The sequence below is a fragment of the Equus caballus genome, chromosome 15, assembly GCF_041296265.1.
Source record: "Equus caballus isolate H_3958 breed thoroughbred chromosome 15, TB-T2T, whole genome shotgun sequence".
NCBI lineage: Eukaryota > Metazoa > Chordata > Mammalia > Perissodactyla > Equidae > Equus > Equus caballus.
The window spans coordinates 16939951-16958065 of NC_091698.1; the positions used below are offsets into that span (position 1 = coordinate 16939951).

At 39.8% G+C, this 18115-nt stretch overlaps 1 long non-coding RNA gene and 1 pseudogene across 1 annotated transcript in view; one reads left to right on the top strand and one right to left on the bottom strand.

Moving 5' to 3' along the window:
* Positions 1 to 11942, top strand: part of LOC138917639 (uncharacterized) — a 70354-nt gene extending 58412 nt beyond the window's left edge. The window contains exon 4 of the long non-coding RNA XR_011425903.1: positions 10131 to 11942. This is a non-coding gene — a long non-coding RNA (uncharacterized lncRNA). The remainder of the gene's footprint in view (positions 1 to 10130) is intronic.
* A 4509-nt stretch (positions 11943 to 16451) lies between these two features.
* LOC100061238 (actin-binding protein WASF1 pseudogene) lies at positions 16452 to 17653 on the bottom strand (annotated as a pseudogene).
* Positions 17654 to 18115: the final 462 nt, after the last annotated feature.

The following is an 18115-nucleotide window of genomic DNA, read 5'->3' on the forward strand; positions in this document are numbered from 1 at the left end:
CCCCTTCTTCCTGGTACAGAGAGGGAGACACCTTTACAGATGGAGATTTCCTTTACAAATATAAACGTATCTTAACAAAGGGTAAGTAAATTCTACTTTTCAGAGTAGAAAGAGTTTTCCTGTCTGCAGTTTTTTTTTTCTGTTTTATCTCCCCAACCCCCCCGTACACAGTTGTATATCTTAGTTGCAGGTCCTTCTAGTTGTGGGATGTGGGACGCTGCCTCAACGTGGCCTGACGAGCGGTGCCACGTCTGCGCCCAGGATCCGAACCCTGGGCCACTGCAGCGGAGCACGCGAACTTAACCACTCGGCCACGGAGCCGGCCCCTGCAGTTTTTTTTTAAAAAGTAGCCAGCCCCAAATAATCCTCATGTCAAAGAGACATATCTTGGAGTGGTCAATTCCAGTCCCTCACACTCATAACCCACTGCTTTTCTTTCTGGAATTAAGCATAACCGTGCACCCCAGCTGCCATTCCTACCAAAGCTTCTCTTGGCTTCTTTGAATCTGTTCCCATGATGCTTCTTCACTGACACCTCTTCCTCCTGTTTTCAAAAGATTTTTTTCTTTAAATCTCAATCCATTTTTCTTCTTTCTGCTCTCTTCTCTCGGATAATTTCACTTATTCCAGTCCTGTCAACTCTCAGCAACATTTGGTGAACTCACAAGTTCTGAGCATTGACTCACAATCTTTTTCTATAAAGTCCCTGATTCCCAACTGCCTGCTGAGGAGTCTGGCAGTATCAGAGTGTCCTGCACTGCATGTAGCATCTCTCCCCACCTCCGCTATCTGTGTGCTCCGTGCTCCTTGTCTGGTCACGATATCACCATCGTCCACATCTGAAACATCACCTTGGACTAAGGAGGGGGAACGCCCCCCACTTAACAGTGTCATTTATTAATTTAACATTGTGAAATGTGAAGCAAAACAGAGTCACTTATGTCCAAGAGCTTTAAATTGGAGCTGGGGAGCCACGAAGGAAATGGGTCTTGTGCACGTCCTCATGGGGCAGAACATGAACTTTGGAACTGAGTAATGCTGCGAGAAACCACATCACAGTGCTCATCACAGTGATGGACTTTTGCCTCCCTCTAGCTGGACTTAGCAGTCAATTTGTTAGCCAAGATTAGCTTTCTGCTGCCAACCCTCAGTAACATTCTTTGTAATACAAACCTCTCTTCTTTGCCTGTAAAAGCCCCTGATTTTTACTCCCTAGCAGGGACACTATTTGGGTTTCTATTTGAATTCTACTTGAATTGCAGTCCTTTGATACCAAAATAAATGCCTCTCTGCCTCTCATTTTGGCTCTTTATCTTTAGGTTAACAAAATATATTTACTGAGTGCAACTGTAAACAGCGAGTAAACCCACAGTCCTTTTGACCACAGAATTTACAGTTAGTAACTTACTGCTCACATCTGCTTCCTCCACATTCACACATGAACTGCAACATTGCAGAACTTTCTAGCATATCTTCTCTTCTCTGGCCTCTTCCTTTCTGGTTTCTCATGCACTTAGCATATAAATTTTCATCAGCTCACATCAAGTTAGCCCCTGTTTGTTTATGGGCCAAAGTTTGGATGCTTTTGACTGGAATTCAAGGCCATCTTTAACATGACACAGTGCCCTCCATGGACCTCAAATACTAGCTCAACTGAATAACTTACTATCTTCTGTATGCATCCCATAATTCCTGCTTCCCTGCTTCGCTCTTGTTCTCCTGCCAAAAATGCTCTCAATCCAGTTCCATAAAGAGTCAATGCTTTAGCTTTAGCATTTCCTTGGAGCCTTTTTTAAGTTCCACCTGAAAACACTTCTACTGTGAAGCCATATGCTTTTTTAAAATAACAGTTTTGTTGAAATCTAATTCATGTATTATACAATTCACTCATTTAAAGTGTACAGTTCAATGGTTTTCAGTATATTCACAGAGTTGTGTAACCATCACCACAATCAATTTTAGAACATTTTCATCTGTCAAAATTGACTATAGTGGAGGTGTTTTAAATGCAGTCGGAGCTGCCTTTCCAGAGAAATTGCCTTGCTGTCTGGACCTTCAGACTCGGTCAAACCTTTGGACTGGGCCGAAAGGGCAATTGTTTTACAAGCAATTAGTTAAGAAGTCATCAGGAGAACTGGCATCCTGATCACAAAGGCTGAGGATCATGGACTCTCTGAAGGTGGAATCAGTAGTGAATCAATGTTTAACCAAGACTAGCTCTTCTGCCTCCAGCTGAAATTTAAATTCTTTGTAATACAACCTCCCGTCTTTGCATTCAAAAGTCCCTGACTTTTACTCCCTAGCAGACCATCTTTTGGGTTTCTATCTGAGTCTCTGTCTCCCGAATTACAATTCTAATTGCCCAAACAAATATCTGCTGTTTAAATTGCTGAGATTTTTCCTTGGTCTACACATTACCCCATAAAAAAAATCCCATACCCATTAACAGTCACCCCCATACCTCCTATGCCCCCAGCTTTAGGCCACCACTAATCTACTTTGTGTCTATCGATTTGCTTATTGTGGACATTTTATGTAAATTGAATATAATGTGTGGTCCATATGATTTACTCGCCTTTCTTGTACAGCAATTTTCCTTTTTTACTTTAATGAGCAAATCACTTATCCTCCAGGGCTCAACTGTCTTAGCTGTAATATTGGGACTTACATGAGGACCAGCTCTAATGTCTACTTTATATCATTTTTTATGAATATGTCTTTTCTCCCAATCAGAATGGGCTACTGTGATGTTGTCATTTATAGTAAATATCTATTTTGGCTTCATCCCTGTTTCTGACAGACAGCTCCTAAAACCCTTGGAATTTCCAGTGTTGAGAGTGATAAAGGTGTCTTTTGTTATGTTGATAGGATGCCTTGGAAAGCACCCAAGGATGGAGATTGGTTGCCAGTGGAGGGACCATGGGATTAGAAGGTTGTAACTTTCAGTCCAACCCCCTGACCTCTGGGGAGGGGAGAGGGGCTTGGGATTGAGTTCAATCACCCAAGGTCAATGATTTAATCAGCCATGCCTATGTAATGAAGCCTCCATAAAAAACCAAACGGACAGTGTTTGGAGAGCTTCTGGGTTGGTGAACACTTGGAGTTTGGCAAGAGTGGTGAGCTCAGAGAGCTTGGAAGCTCCATGCCCTTTCCTCATACCTTGCCTTATGCATCTCTTCCATCTGGCTGTTCCTGAGTTACATCCTTTTATAATAGACTGATGATATAGTAAGTAAAATGTTTCTCTGAGTTCTTTGAGCCACTCTAGCAAGTTAATTGAACCTGAGAGGAGGTCATGGGAACCTCTGATTTATATCATTTGGTCAGAAGCCCACGTGACAACCTGGACTTGTGACTGGCATCTGAAGTGGCTTGGGGGCCTGTTTTGTACAACTGAACCCTTAATCTGTGGGAACTGAGTCTATCTTCATGTAGATAGTGTCAGAACTGGGTTGAAATCTAGGACACCCAGCTGGTATCCAAGAATTGTTGGAGGTATGGGAAAACTTCCCCCATACACATTGAAATAGGGTTCAGGAACCCAAGAAGACTACCTAGCAGGATAGTAGTTTTTCACTATTTACCCATTCAGCTGGATTGATGAGACATTTATTGAATAGATAAATGAATCAACAAAAACTTTAATTTACATCAGGACAGGGACCAGGGTAGGCAAATGAGGTGCTAGAGTGCAAAGCGTAAGGAAACTCTCACTCCCAGGGTTGTGCCCTTACCAGTGAGTGAGTGCTTTTTTCATTTTGTGCCCCATGGTTGCCTCACTAGTCCTGGCCCTGGTTTATGTGTAAGTACCATCCACATTGATTTTTCCTTCATATAGATTCAGTGTTCCTCTTTGGAAATTTCTCAGAACCAGGTAAAGACGGCTCACTTTGGAGTTAGAAGAAATTCTCTACAGCAGCTTCTTTCTACCAGAGAGACCAAAGCTGCCATTGCCTCCTTGAATCCTTCAAGAGCTTCTTGAGAGATCTGATGGGGTTTACAGTTGGGAGGAGTGGCGAATTGCCTACTGCCACTGGCACAAAGGGGATGGTGTTTGTTTTCCCAGGGAGCTGGCTCTGAGGAGGGCTAAGAACAAAGGTCTCTCCCCATCTGACTCAGCACCTGTTCCTCTTTTCCTGGGAGTTCAGAGCTGCATCTCCTTGGGGGAACTTTGTATTATTGGTCAACCCCACAGGCACTCTGACCCAGCCGCCAGTGAGGAGAGGAACTGTTTCTGGCAGCAGCCATTGTGCTGACTGGGGCAAAACTCTGACTGCTTTGTTAGGTCTCAGATGTTGCTGATAGACTGGGAAGCCAGCTCAGCGTTGTCCCCCTCTGTCCCCTCCTCTGTTTTTTCTTCTATTTTGGACCATCTACATACAATTCACTTAACTACGTTACTCAGACCATTTTTCTCACATAGCTCACTTGCTTTAAATCTGCCCTCCTTTTCCTTGTCCAGTTCTTTCCCAGTCACCTTGGGAAAGATGGATCAAATCTTTCTCTCTCCTTCACTTATCTCCTTTCTTTCAGTTTCTGCTTCTCTCCCTTCCATTTGCTGGCCCAGTCCCTACAGCCTTGGCTGATGGCTGTAGGTACGGGGAAATGACGTATTGTGTTAAGGAAAGGAGAAGCTCTGAGATGTGAAGCAAAGTTAGAAAGAATGAAGAACTGCTGTCTTAATTTCCTAGGGTTGTTATACCAAAGTACCACCAAAGGTGGCTTAAACAACAGAAATGTATTGCCTCACAGTTCCGGAGGCTAAAAGTCTAAGATCAAGGTGTGGGCAGGGTTGGTTCCCTCCAAAGCTGTGAGGGAGAATCTGCTCCAGGCCTCTCCTCAGCTTCTGGTGGCTGCCGATGATCTCTGGTGTTCCTAGGCTTATAGATGCATCACCTTGATCTCTGCCTTCATATTCACATGGTTTTCACCCTGTATGTGTCTGTGTTCAAATTTACCCTTTTCATAAGGACACCAGTCATATTGCATTAGGGCCCACCATCATTAACCTCAATTTAACTCGATCATCGGCAAAGATCGATTTCCAGGTAAGGTCATATCCACAGGTACTGGGGTTAGGTCTTCAGCATCTTTGCTGGGGAACACAATTCAACTCATAACATGCTAATATCAACTTTTAAAGCTCTGAAAAAATAGCCAGAAGTCTTTTTCAAAATTTCTGTAAAAGCTTTCAACTTTGTTTACCATTTCTTCCAACTAAATTAGCTCTTTGTCCTAAGGCATTGACATTCGAGATAAATGTAGTTGTCTCTTATTTTGTTTAATACCTAGTTTTGCAGTAGTATTGTGTTTTTCCTTTGATTCATTTAGAATGCATGATGTTTATGAGTTAACTGTGGTTTTTGTCCTAGCCTTGGGAACCTGTACTTATTTTAACATTGTTTCTTGGGAAAATGTCTTCCAAGTTTCAGAAGTCTGAAGGAAACTCTGGAGCACATTTGATTTTTAACTGAGGACTTTCTGTGCAGATTTCTGAATCCTTGCTGTCCCTGACGTGATGATAATTGTACCCTTCTAAGGCAGAGAAAAGCAGCCACATGACCAATAATTCACCTGGTGTTTGGATAGTGCCAACACACTTTTAGGATTTCTCAAATTACTAGTAGTGCTTTATAGACATGTTAGGACATTGAATGATTGAGCAAATTCTGATAAGGTAGCGAGTGAAACATCATATTACAAAATAATGTGTTCAATATGATTCTATCTTTGTAAAAAATGCTTTGTTTATCTATAAGTGTATGAAAAATCTATACATTAAAGTGTGTACCTCCTTGTTAGCCACAGGTTATCTCTCAGCATTGGGGGACCACCACTTGTCAGGTGTGATCAAAACGTAATCTGTCTCCTGATGCTCTTTCCATTTGTTTCAGTGGAGATAACCTTATCCTAACCCTGGATGGGATCTTGGGCAGTTCCCATGATTTTTCTGCTCCCTTTTGGTTAATTGATGGTACTATTGTTCCTCTAACTCAGAGCAGTGGTGACTCCATAATTAGAATTTTTTAAATTGAGGTATAATTGACATACAATTTTATCTTAGTTTCATCATAATTAGTCTTTAAACTTGGATCAGTCTTCAATTTTCATCAGAACTAAGACTTCTGCCCATTCCCATGCTAAGGCCTGAATTGAGAGAACAGGATGGGATTGGATTTTGCTCTCTCTGTGCACCCCAGCTCATTTCCCACTCACTAGGTACATGTTTGGAACCCACCTGGGTCAAAGACGGGAAAGGGAGAAGAGGTAAGGGGTTAGGAAATTTCCAACATGGGTGGGGACCTTTGTGATCTCTTGGTCAGCGGCTCTCCTCTCAGTTCATGGCTCACTGTCCTGGGGTCCTGGGTGGTCCTTGGGCCTCTCTCATGCGGCCCACATGTGGTCCATGGGAAACACTCAGACATCCTTTGTGTGTGTAGGGCAATCCCAACCTGGCAGTCCTGTCTGGTTCCCTAGATTTCCCAAACGAGGCTTGGAGTCTGGAGTCCACAAGGCTCCCCTGTTGCAGAGCACCCCAATCACACTCTCCTTGAAGTCTATACTCTTCAGGCTGGAGACAAAGGAGGGAGCACCTCACCTATCCTTCCTGTCAGCGCTGGTTTGAGGATTCACAGCACACTAACAGCTCTCTCCGAAGAGATCTTGTCTCAAATCCTCTCTTTCCACATCCCAACATCTTTTTATATTCTTGACCTGAATAAGAGTTCCAAGAATTAAGGAGAAATTTCTTGGCGATTTTGTTTTAAATCCTGGATATGTGAATTCTATTTCATACTTATTTTGGTATTTAATATTTATTATATTGGTGCCTAAATCATAACCAAGGCAAGCAGAGTCCTGTTTTTCAACTTTGTAAATTACACAAGTAGCATACACACAAAAAGGTGTTCAAATAAGCGTACAGCTTGATAAATTTTCACAAAGTGAAAACACCTGCATATTAGCCCCCAGATCAGAGGTTGGATATTACCAGCACCCCAGAAGTCCTTTGTGCATTTTCCTAGTCACTTCCTCCTTTCAAAAGTAACCCTGATCCATGGGGCTGGCCCCGTTGTCTAGTGGTTAAGTTTGGCATTCCCTGCTTTGGCAACCTGGGTTCAGTTCCTGGATGCAGTCCTACACCATTTGTTGGTGGCCATGGTGTGGCGGTGACCCACATACAAAATAGAGGAGGATTGGCACAGATATTAGCTCAGGGTGAATCTTCCTCAGCAAAAAACCAAAACAAAACAAAACAAAAACCTTGATCCTGACTTCTAATATTACTGCTTAGTGTGGCCTATTTTTGAACACTATGTTCTGTTGAACCAGATGAAATGGCTGATACTCATCTATATCTTTTGCCCTTCAACATGGCGATGCTATTTTGTTCAACCTAATATAAATAAAATAAGATAAAGGTACACTGTGTAGGTATTTGTCTTTTGCTCAACATTTTGCCTTTGAAAGTCATTCATGTTGTTACAGGTAGTAATAATTTGTTCATTCTTGTTGTTTAATTTTTCCATTATGTTGCAAAAGGGTGAAAAGTAATCCTAGGAGATCTGAGGACGATCAACAAATTTGTTTGCTACATAGAGTTTGAAGATGTTCAGCTTTAGTAGATATTGTCAATTTTCCAAAGCAATTGTGTCAGTTTACTCACTTACACTACATCCCAGCAACAATAAAGAATGAAAATTTTAAAATGATACAACTTATAATAACATCAAAAGCATCAAATACCCAGGAATAAATCTAATGTAAGATGTATAAGACTGCTGCACTATAAGCTGCAAGACCTTGTTGACAGAAAGTTAAAAATACTCAAATAAATGGAGGGATATACCATGTTCGTACATTAGAAAACTTAATAATGTAAGGATGTCAATTCTTTTCAAATTGATTTATAGATTCAATGTAATCCTGATCAAAATCTTAGCAGAATTTTTTTCCCTGGGGTAGACTTGACTCTAAAATTTATGTGGAAATATAAAAGGCCAAAAATGGTCAAGAAAATCTTGAAGAAACACAAAGCTGGAAAACTTAAGTTATGTAATATAAAGATTTATTATGAAAGTACATTAATTAAGACAGTGTGGTATTTGTGCAAGGATAGGCAAATAGTCCAATGAGGGAGAATAGAGAGTCCAGAAACAGATCCACAAAGAGATAGCCATTGGATTTATGATGACAGTGGCCCTGCAATGAAGAGGAAAGCATGACTTTTCCAATAGATAGTGCTGGGTCAATTGGATGTTCAGTTGGAAAAACCCTGAATTTTCACCTCATTGTATGCCAAGCATAAAAATCAGTTCTAGCTGGATTGTAGACCTAAATGTGAGAGGAACAACAACAAAACTTTTAGAAGGAAACACGAGAGAACATTTTTATGACCTTTGGGAAGGTCAACCTTTATTAAACAGGCTAAAACAAGCATCTACCACAAAAGGAAAGCAATCACAAAATTAGATTAAATTAAAATGAAGAACTCTGTTCACCAAAACACCATTAAGAAAGTAAAAAGTCACGCCACAAATACTCTGATATTTGTCGAAACCTCCTATCCAGATTATATAAAAAACTCCTACAAATCCATGAGAAAAACACTAACAACCCAATAGAAAAATGGGCAAAAGATTCAAAGTGGTACTTCACAAATGACAACATGGCCAATAAATACATGAAAAGATGCTAACATCAGTAATTACCAGAGAAATAGGTTAAATCAATAGATTAATAAATCAATTCACATAAATTAAATTAAATCACAACCATTATTCAGAATAGCCAAGACTTGGAAGCAACCCAAATACCCACCAACAGATGAATGGATAAAGAAGTGGTGTATATATATGATGGAATACTACTTAGCCATAAAAGGACAAAATCTTGTCATTTGTGATAACATGGACGTACCTTGAGGGTATTATGCTAAGTGAAATAAGTCATATGGAGAAAGACAATTACCTTATGACTTTGATCACATCTGCAAGATAGACAAACACATAGATACAGAGACCAGAAAGGTAGTTACAGAGGGGAAGGGGGTGGGGGGAGGGCACAAGGGGGAAAGGGGCACATGTGTATGGTGATGGATGGTAAATAGACTTTTGGTGGTCAACATGATGTAGTCTATACAGATGTTGAAATACAATGATGTTCACCTGAAATTTATATAACGTTATAAACCAATGTGACCTCAAAAAAAAAAAAAATACTACAACCCAGCCACCAGAATGTCTAAAATAAAAGAGTCAGGATATACAAAGTTTTGATGATGATGAGAGGCTAGGATCCAATTGCAGTTGATTTTCTTTTCTTTCTACTTTTCCGTATTTTCCAAATTTTCTACTGAATTTATGTTCTTTTGTAATAAGAATATAATGATATTTTTCTCCAAAGCAAATTCTTGTTTTCTTAGTGCTTCTCAGCTCTGCATCCAAAAGCAAAGGATGGACAGAATGGAGTGATATATCCAAATAGATCTGGTGGGTTTACACTAGATCCTCAGAGTGTGTGAGGTAATTTCATAGAACCAGGTTGTGGAGGGTAATTTAAGGGGCAGAATTTCTGACTACTGAAGGAAGAAGGTCAGGAACAGATTCTGGGTTGGTGCATCTGAACAGGTAGAGTGTGGATGACTTCAATCTTGTCAGCTCATCGTACCTCTGAACTCTAATCATTTGATGCGGGCAATGACAGAGTCTTGGCTGTTATTGCTGTTTCATTGGCCTCAGTTCTTCCAGGCCTTTCTACTGTCATATCCTTCTCTCCAGAAATTGTTACAGTCCTTGGCTGTCCAAGTACTCAGCAGGGTCACCTAGTCCATATTTTGTCTCTAGGTACTTCTGCATGATGTGGACCTCAGCCAATCTGAGTGGCTTTAAAATATATATATATATATATATATATATATATATATATATGTTATAGTTATTGTTCTTTCAGATGTTGTTCTTTGAGGTTCTTTGAAGTAAGGTGAATAAATCACCTTAGCTCATTGTTTAGTAGCTTCCCTACTTTGAATTAACATCTCTCTTTTTATGACATTAATGATGAGATACTATAAGGCTTATTATATGACTGGCACAGTTCTAATAATTTCACATTTTTACTATTTTATTTAGACCTCCAGGAACCTTGTGGAGTGGCTGCTATTTTTGTCTCATGGTATGAAGACACTGAGGCACTTGAGGGGTAAATACCCTGCTCTACAATACAGCAGAAGAACCAGGATTTGAAGCCTGCAGGCTACATCCTTAGTCCAGGTTTTTGAACACCACACTACTCTATGTTTTAAGTCCATCCTTTAGACCTTTGTTTCCTGGTGAATGTAGAGTAGCAAGACTGGCATCAGCATGAGAAGTATCCCAAACTGGGTCACTTCCTTTGAGGTCAGACCTCCGGAATTGATTTCCGGATGCAAAGGGCCTCAGCTACTTCCTCACAGCACAGCCTACTTCTGGAGTCCCTCCCCAAATGTCTGAGGGAACTCTGGGCCATGTCTCTAAAGCGGTTATTCACCTTATGCTCTAGAAAAATTATTTCATCATCCTTGTGGTCTTATATTTTAGGTGTAAAGGGTAATTTGATAGTTCCAAATATGGTGTAGTATCAACTTTTTTTGAGGAAGATTAGTCCTGAGCTAACATCTGCTGCCAATCCTCCTCTTTTTGCTGAGGAAGACTGGCCCTGATCTAACATCCGTCCCATCTTCCTTCACTTTATTTGTTGGATGCCTACCACAGCATGGCTTGACAAGTGGTGCCATGTCTGCACCTGGGATCTGAACGGGTGAACCCTGGGCCACTGAAGCGGAACATGTGAACTTAACTGCTGGGCCACTGGGTCGGCTCCAGAGCAGTATCACTTTTTAAAAACATTTCTCTCACAGAAGAACTGAATGGACATTTTTCCAAAGAAGACATACAAATGGCCAATAGGCACATGAAAAGATACTCAGCATCTTGAATCATAAGGGAAACACAAATCAAAACCATAATGAGATATCACTTTGCAACTGTCAGAATGGCTATTATCAAAAAGACAAGAGATAATTGTTGGCAAGGATGTGGAGAAAAGGGAACCTGCAGTGTTGGTGGGAATGTAAATTACTATGGAAAACAGTATGGAGTTTCCTCAAAAAAAGTTAAAAATAGAACAACCATATTATCCAGCAATTCAACTTTTGGGTATATATCCAAAGGAAATGAGAAAAGGATATCGAAGAGATATCTGCACTCCCATGTTTATTGCAGCATTATTCACAATAGCTAAGATATGGAAACAACCTAAGTGTCCATCAACAGTTGAATGGATAAAGGAGATGTGATATATACACACACATATATACATTATATATATAGTCTATATATATATGGTGGAATACTACTCAACCATGAGAAAGAAGGAAATTTTGCCATTTGTGACAACATGGATGGACCTTGAGGGCATTATATTAAGCGAGATAAGTCAGATAGAGAAAGACAAATACTGTATGACCCCACTTATATATGGAATCTAATAAAGCTGAACTCACAGAAACAGAGAGTAGAATGGTAGTTACCAGAAGCTAGGGGGTGGTGGAAATGGGAAGATATTGGTCAAAGAGTAAAATCTTCAGCTACAGGATGAATAAGTTCTTGGGATCTAATGCACAGCATTGTGATTATAGTTAACAACAATGTATTATATACTTGAAAGTTGTTAAGAGAGTAAATCTTAAATGTTCTCACCACAAAAAAGTAATGGTCATTATGTGGCATGATGGCGATGGTAGGTAACGCTGTGGTGGTAATCACTTTGCACTATATAAGTGTGTCAAATTAACACTCTGCACACCTTGAACATACACCATGTAACATGTCAATTATATGTCAATTAAGCTAGGAAAAAATAAATAAAATTAAAAAAATAAAAGTTAAAAACATTTTTTCTAATTGGTCAAAGTGACCTGAAATTTATTCTTGTCTTTTAAGGGGCTAACAACCCCACTCCCTTTCAAAATTAATGACATAGTTTATTTTCAATGTTTTAATCCATTTCCTTTAAAAGACTAACTAAAGGAAGAGCTACAAATACATTCTCTCTCTGTTATGGTTACTTACAGTTGACGTTTAAAGGCAAGAGGTGTATCACCAGGCGAGGAAGTTGGGGACCAGGTCCTGGTTTCGCTGAGAGAGACTTTACCCAGGGCTCACATTCAGGCTGTCTGAGCACCCTGACCCAGGTAAACTGGCAGCGTGGAGGTCCAGTCACATTGGCCCCACCACTGAGTGTGTGGCCATAGTCTTGGCAAAGCTGCAGCCTGTATGTTGCTACAGTTTTCTTATCCAAGAACTCATTTTCTGGTAGCACCCTATCAGGGTTGTGACTAAAGAGTTTACTTTTGATAGCATTGACCGCACCTAGGTACAGAATCAGGGTTGGGTTTCTGTCCTCTGGCGACAAGCGAACACAGGGTGAATTCATTCCCAAGTGTGGGAGGAAATTATGGAATGAGTACCCTTCCATGAGAATCAGGCCACAGTGAGAGGACAGGGCACTCTCTCAAGTTCCTATGAAATTTAAGGGAGTCTGTTGGGGATGCCTACTAGTTTACATATTTGCTTCTGGCATCATGACACAGTTTGGAAAGCTGGAAAGTGCTAGAGGGCGTAGGGGGTAACTGGAGATTCTGTACAAAGGTGGAGAGGGACCCAATGGACTCTGTCCTCAGAAACAAAAGAGAACAAAGAGATACTGAGACTTCCATAGTAAACTGGTGGCTACTCTCATTTATCCATTCATTCAAGATTTGTTGATCACCAGGCACTGTGTTAGGTACTGAGAAAACAAAGAAATAAGAGCTTTCCATGATTTCTGGAATCTTTGCATGTGTGAATTTTGGTACTCCTCTATTTATTTTCTTATAGTGATAATATCCTATATATAATATATATAAAAGTCTTAAAACAAAAGAGCCCTCATATGAATCAACAGCAAAAATTAATCCAATTAAAAAATGGGAAGAGAATCTGAATAGACATTTTTCCAAAGAAGACATACAGAGGGCCAACGGCTACATGACTAAGTGCTCAACATCACTAATCATCAGGGAAACACTAGTCAAAATCACAATGAGCTACCATCTCACACCTGTCAGAATGGCTATTATCAAAAAGACAAGAAATAACAAGTGTTGGCAAGAATTGGAGAAAAGCAAACCCTTGTGCTCTGTTCCTCAAAAAATTCAAAACAGAACTACCATAGGGTGCAGCAATTCTACTTCTAGGTATTTATCCAAAGGAAATGAAAACATTAACTCAAGAAGATATCTGCACTCCCATGTTCACTGCAGCATTATTCACAATAGTCAAAATATGGAAACAACCTATGTGTCCATTGATAGATGAATGGATAAAGAAGATGTGATACACAGGCACACATATGCAAATAATGGAATATTATTCAGCCATAAAAAGGAAGGAAATCAGAGGCTGGCCCCATAGCCAAGTGGTTACATTCACATGCTCCACTTTGGCAGCCTGGTGTTTTGCTGGTTCAGATCCTGGGTGTGGACATGGCACTGCTCATCAAGCCATGCTGAGGTGGCATCCCACATAGCAGAGCCAGAAGGACCTACAACAACAATATACAACTATGTACTGGAGGGCTCTGGGGAGAAGAAGAAGAAGAAAAAAAAAGAAGATTGGCAACAGATGTTAGCTCAGGTGCCAATCTTTGAAAAAAAAAGAAAAGAAGGAATTCCTGCCATTTGCAACAACTTGGATGGACCTTGAGGACACTAAGCTGAGTGAAATAAGTCAGAGAAAGAGAAATACTGTATGATATCACTTATACGTGGAATTTAAACAACAACGAAACGAACTCACAGATACAGAAATTGAGGCTGCCAGAGGTGGGGCATGGTGGGTGGGTGAAAAGGGTGAAGGAGGTAAAAAAGTACAAATTTCCAATTATAAAAGAAATGTCATGAGAATGTCATGTACAACATGGTGACTATTGTTAATAATACTCTATTGTATATTTGAAAGTTGCTAAGAAAATAGATCTTAAAATTCTCATCATAAGGAAAAAAAATTTGTAATTATGTGTGGTGATGGATGTTAACTCAACTTATTGTGGTGATTATTTCACAATATATACATATATTGAATCATTATGTTGTACACCTGAAAGTAAGATAATGTTATATCTCAATTAAAAATAAAAATAACACAAACAAACAAAAATCAACCAACAAAACTAAAGGGTCTGCGTCCTTAGTCTCAGGACAGCTGGAAATAGAGTGCTGGGCTGTGCCTCTCTTTCTATAGCCCTGAGCAGAGAGAAGAGCAGAAGGTTCAAGCAGAGAGTGACAGCTCTGAGGAAGAGAAGGCAGTAGACAGAATTCCGAGGGCCTGTGAGAAGAAAGCATAGGGTCCAGGGGCAAGCATCTCTCCTTGTTTCTCCTCCATCAAATCTGCTCTACAAACAGCAACCAGAGTCATCTTCCTGTAAACCATCGATGGCTTCAACCTGCACACAGCAGGGTTAGCAAACTTTTCCTGTAAAGGATGAATGAATAAATATTTTAGGATTTGCCAATCATACAATGTCGGTTGCAACTACTCAACTCTCCATTTTAGCATGAAGCCGTCATAGACAATACTTAACTAATGGGCATTGGCTGTGTTCCAATAAAACTATATTTTCAAAAACAGAGCCATTGTTTGCCCACAGGTGTGTAGAATACAGAAGAAGCTCTTCATCTTGAAATAACAGCCAAGTTGAGTAAACTCCTTCCTAACTACACCTCTAGGTTCTTTGCTGCCGTTCTTCCTCATTGCACAGTCAGCTAGCCATCATCTTGAAGGTCTCAATGTCTTTTTTGTCTTTTTTTAACAGCTTTATTTATATATAATTTGCATACCATATAATTCACATATTTAAAATATACAATTCAGTGGTTTTAGTATCCACAGAATGGTGCTATAATCAATTTTAGAACATTTTCATCACCCATAAAAGAAATCCCTTATTCTTTATATACCACTCCACAGTCCTCCCACCCTCCCCGGTCCCAGGCAACCACTAATCTACGTCATGTCTCTGAAGATTTGTCTATTCTGGGTATGTCATATAGACGGAATCATGCAATATGTGGCCTTTTGTCACTGAGTTCTCTTGAGTTCATAATATTCTCAATCTTATAATTTCAATTTCGTAATCTTTTCAAGGTTTATCCATGTTGTAGCATGTATGAGAACTTTATTCATTTTTATGGCTGAACAATATTTCATTTTATGTATATACTATGTTTTCTTTATCCAGTCATCAGTTGATGGACATTTGGGTTGTTTCCAATTTTTGACTGTTATAAATAATGCTGCTATGAATCTTTGTGTACACATTTTTGTTTGAACAGATCTTTTTAATTTCTCTTGGGTATATACCTAGGAGTGGAATTGATCAGTCAAATTGTTACTCTGGTTAACTTTTTGAGGAACTGCCAGATGATTTTCGCAAGTGGATGCACCACTTTACATTCCCAACAGCAATATATGAGGGTTCCCATATCTTCACATCCTCCCCAGCATTGGCTGTTATCCACCTTTTTACTATAGTTATCGTAGTGGATTTGAAGTGGTATCTCACTGTGGTTTTGCTTTGCATTTCTTTAATAACTCAGGATATTGAGCATCTTTTCGAGGGCTTATTGGCCATTTGTATTTCTTCTTTGGATAAATGTGTATTCAAGCCTTTTGTCTATTTTTAAAAAGCAAACTGTTTATTCAGTCGGCTGTTATTCTTCACAGTTATGTAAGTTACATGTCTGTTTAAGCCAGCCTTTCTCACATAGAAAAATGTTAAACTTTTATAAGCAAGCAAAATAGTTCCACACAGTATATAAGTGGAAAGTGGATATTACTAAACATTCAAATAAGGTAAGTGTTTAAAACCTATAAAACAATAATTTTTAAAAATTCAAATATTTCCTTAAGAGAATTTAACACTACAAGCTAAATATTCTTTCTGAGTTGTTCTTATAATCAAGGCAGTGTTTCTCCTTTTAAAACATCAGCAAACAGACTAAGGCTCATTAATAGGTACAGCTGCCCTCAAGATTTCAATCTCAGTGGTTTTCTTTAAATTAAAACACACAAATTGGATGATTAAGGTATATCAAAAACTAAATCTGCTACTCTAACAACAGATTTCTATGCTTAATACTTAGTGGTTTATTTAACCAAATTAGGTCTCTTCAGGAAAAAACCTGATAATCCACTGTAAGACATTTAGTTTGAATGTATTTTAATATTTTCTTGAGAATAAAACATTATGGAGGAAAGGGATTATCACAAGGAAAAGAAAGGGAAGCACTAGAATGTCCAAAAATTTTCAAAGAACAAGCACCACAAGGGATGCTTGCATTCAGTTTTGTGATATTTATCAATGCATTTTTCTTATTCCAACTAATCTCCTTCATCAAATTCTGAATCATCTTCTGAATCACTATGTTCCACAGCAATACAGGGGGACAGGATGATGGCAACATCATTTTTAATGTGTTCATGTTTAGCTCCCTGTCCACACTGCTCTTCTACTTTGCATAGCTGAATACCTTTTGTTTTGGTTCCAGAAATACGTTCTCGGCATCACCGATTACAAGTATAATTGATTGGTGACACTTTGGCTCAGAAACAGGTATAACTTGTGATGGGGGAGATGGAGGCATTAATGGAACATGGACACTTGGGGCAGTAGTAGGTGTTGTTGGATATAGCCCAGAGGGAAGATGAACAAAGAGCTGTAACTGTGACAGGTGGTGATGGTCAAATGCGAGGTGGAGGCAGAGGGGGAGGTGGTGGAGGTGAAAGCAGCCCCTGGACTTCAGCTTGTGGGAGTGGATGAACTGGTACAGTCTCACATACCAGTACAGGTCTAGCAACAGGTAGAGAGGCTGTACTAGAGGAGGTGTAGTTGGAGAAGGAGTTGGATGGAGAACTCCAGGGACAATCTGAAGAGGAGCTGGAGGTGGTGGTACTGTTGCAGCTTGCAAAACAGCAGTTGGAGCTGGAGGCGGGGGAAGTACTGGTGGGCGAGGAGTTGAAGTCATTGAAGCGTTTAATGAAGAAGTTGACAAGGGAGATGGAAGAAGTGGTGGACAAAGTGTGTGGGGAGTGGGACTCACAAACATAGGAGTTCTGACCATGGTTGGTGACTGAGGCAAATTTCTATCAAACCTGTAGCAGAACTGATACAAGTAGGTATAGGTTTCACGGCTTCTGTTCCATGCATTGGTGGAAGTGGAGATGACTCTTGTGGTCTGGGTAAGAATTTTTTCTCAGCTGTAGTTCACTCATCTGACTAAATGTCAAGGCAGAAAGAAAATAAAATCCATCCACATGATCACATATGGGGAGGCTGGGCCATTAGCAACTTGAATATGCTTCTGTAAGAGATCAGCACTGTCTTCAGCCAGCTCTGTATCTTGGGTCAGCTTCTGCCATTCCCTCTGCCTGCTGTGAGGTACCCTTGGCCTTTTTCTTACTTATGAAGATCAAGATTGTTTTGTGTTGGCTTCTTCCTTTCCTTCCTCTTATCTTCTGTATCTAACAACATTTTCTTCTTTTCATAGATCAAAGAAATATGAAGGATTGGCATATGTTTGCCCATTTTAAATTGGGTTATTTGTCTTTTATTATTGAGTTGTAAGATTTCTTTATATATATATATATATTTGTGTTTTTTTTTTGAGGAAGACTAGCCCAGAGCTAACATCCGTGCCCATGTCTTTTTAATATGTGGGACGCCTACCACAGCATGGCTTGCCAAGCGATGCCATGTCTGTACCCAGGATTTGAACTGGCGAACCCCGGGCCGCTGAAGTGGAACATGAACACTTAAGCACTGCGCCACTGGGCCGGCCCTCTAAATATTTTAGATATAAGTCTCTTGTCAGATATTTGATTTGCAAATATTTTCTCCTTTTCTGCTGTTTCGCTTTCTTGATAGGGTCCTTTGAAGCACAAAAGTTTTAAATTTTGATGTTCAGTTTTGTTTTCTTGTTTGTGCTTTTGCCTCTGTTCTTGATGGTCCTGGTCTTCAAGGTCTAGCCTCTCCTTTT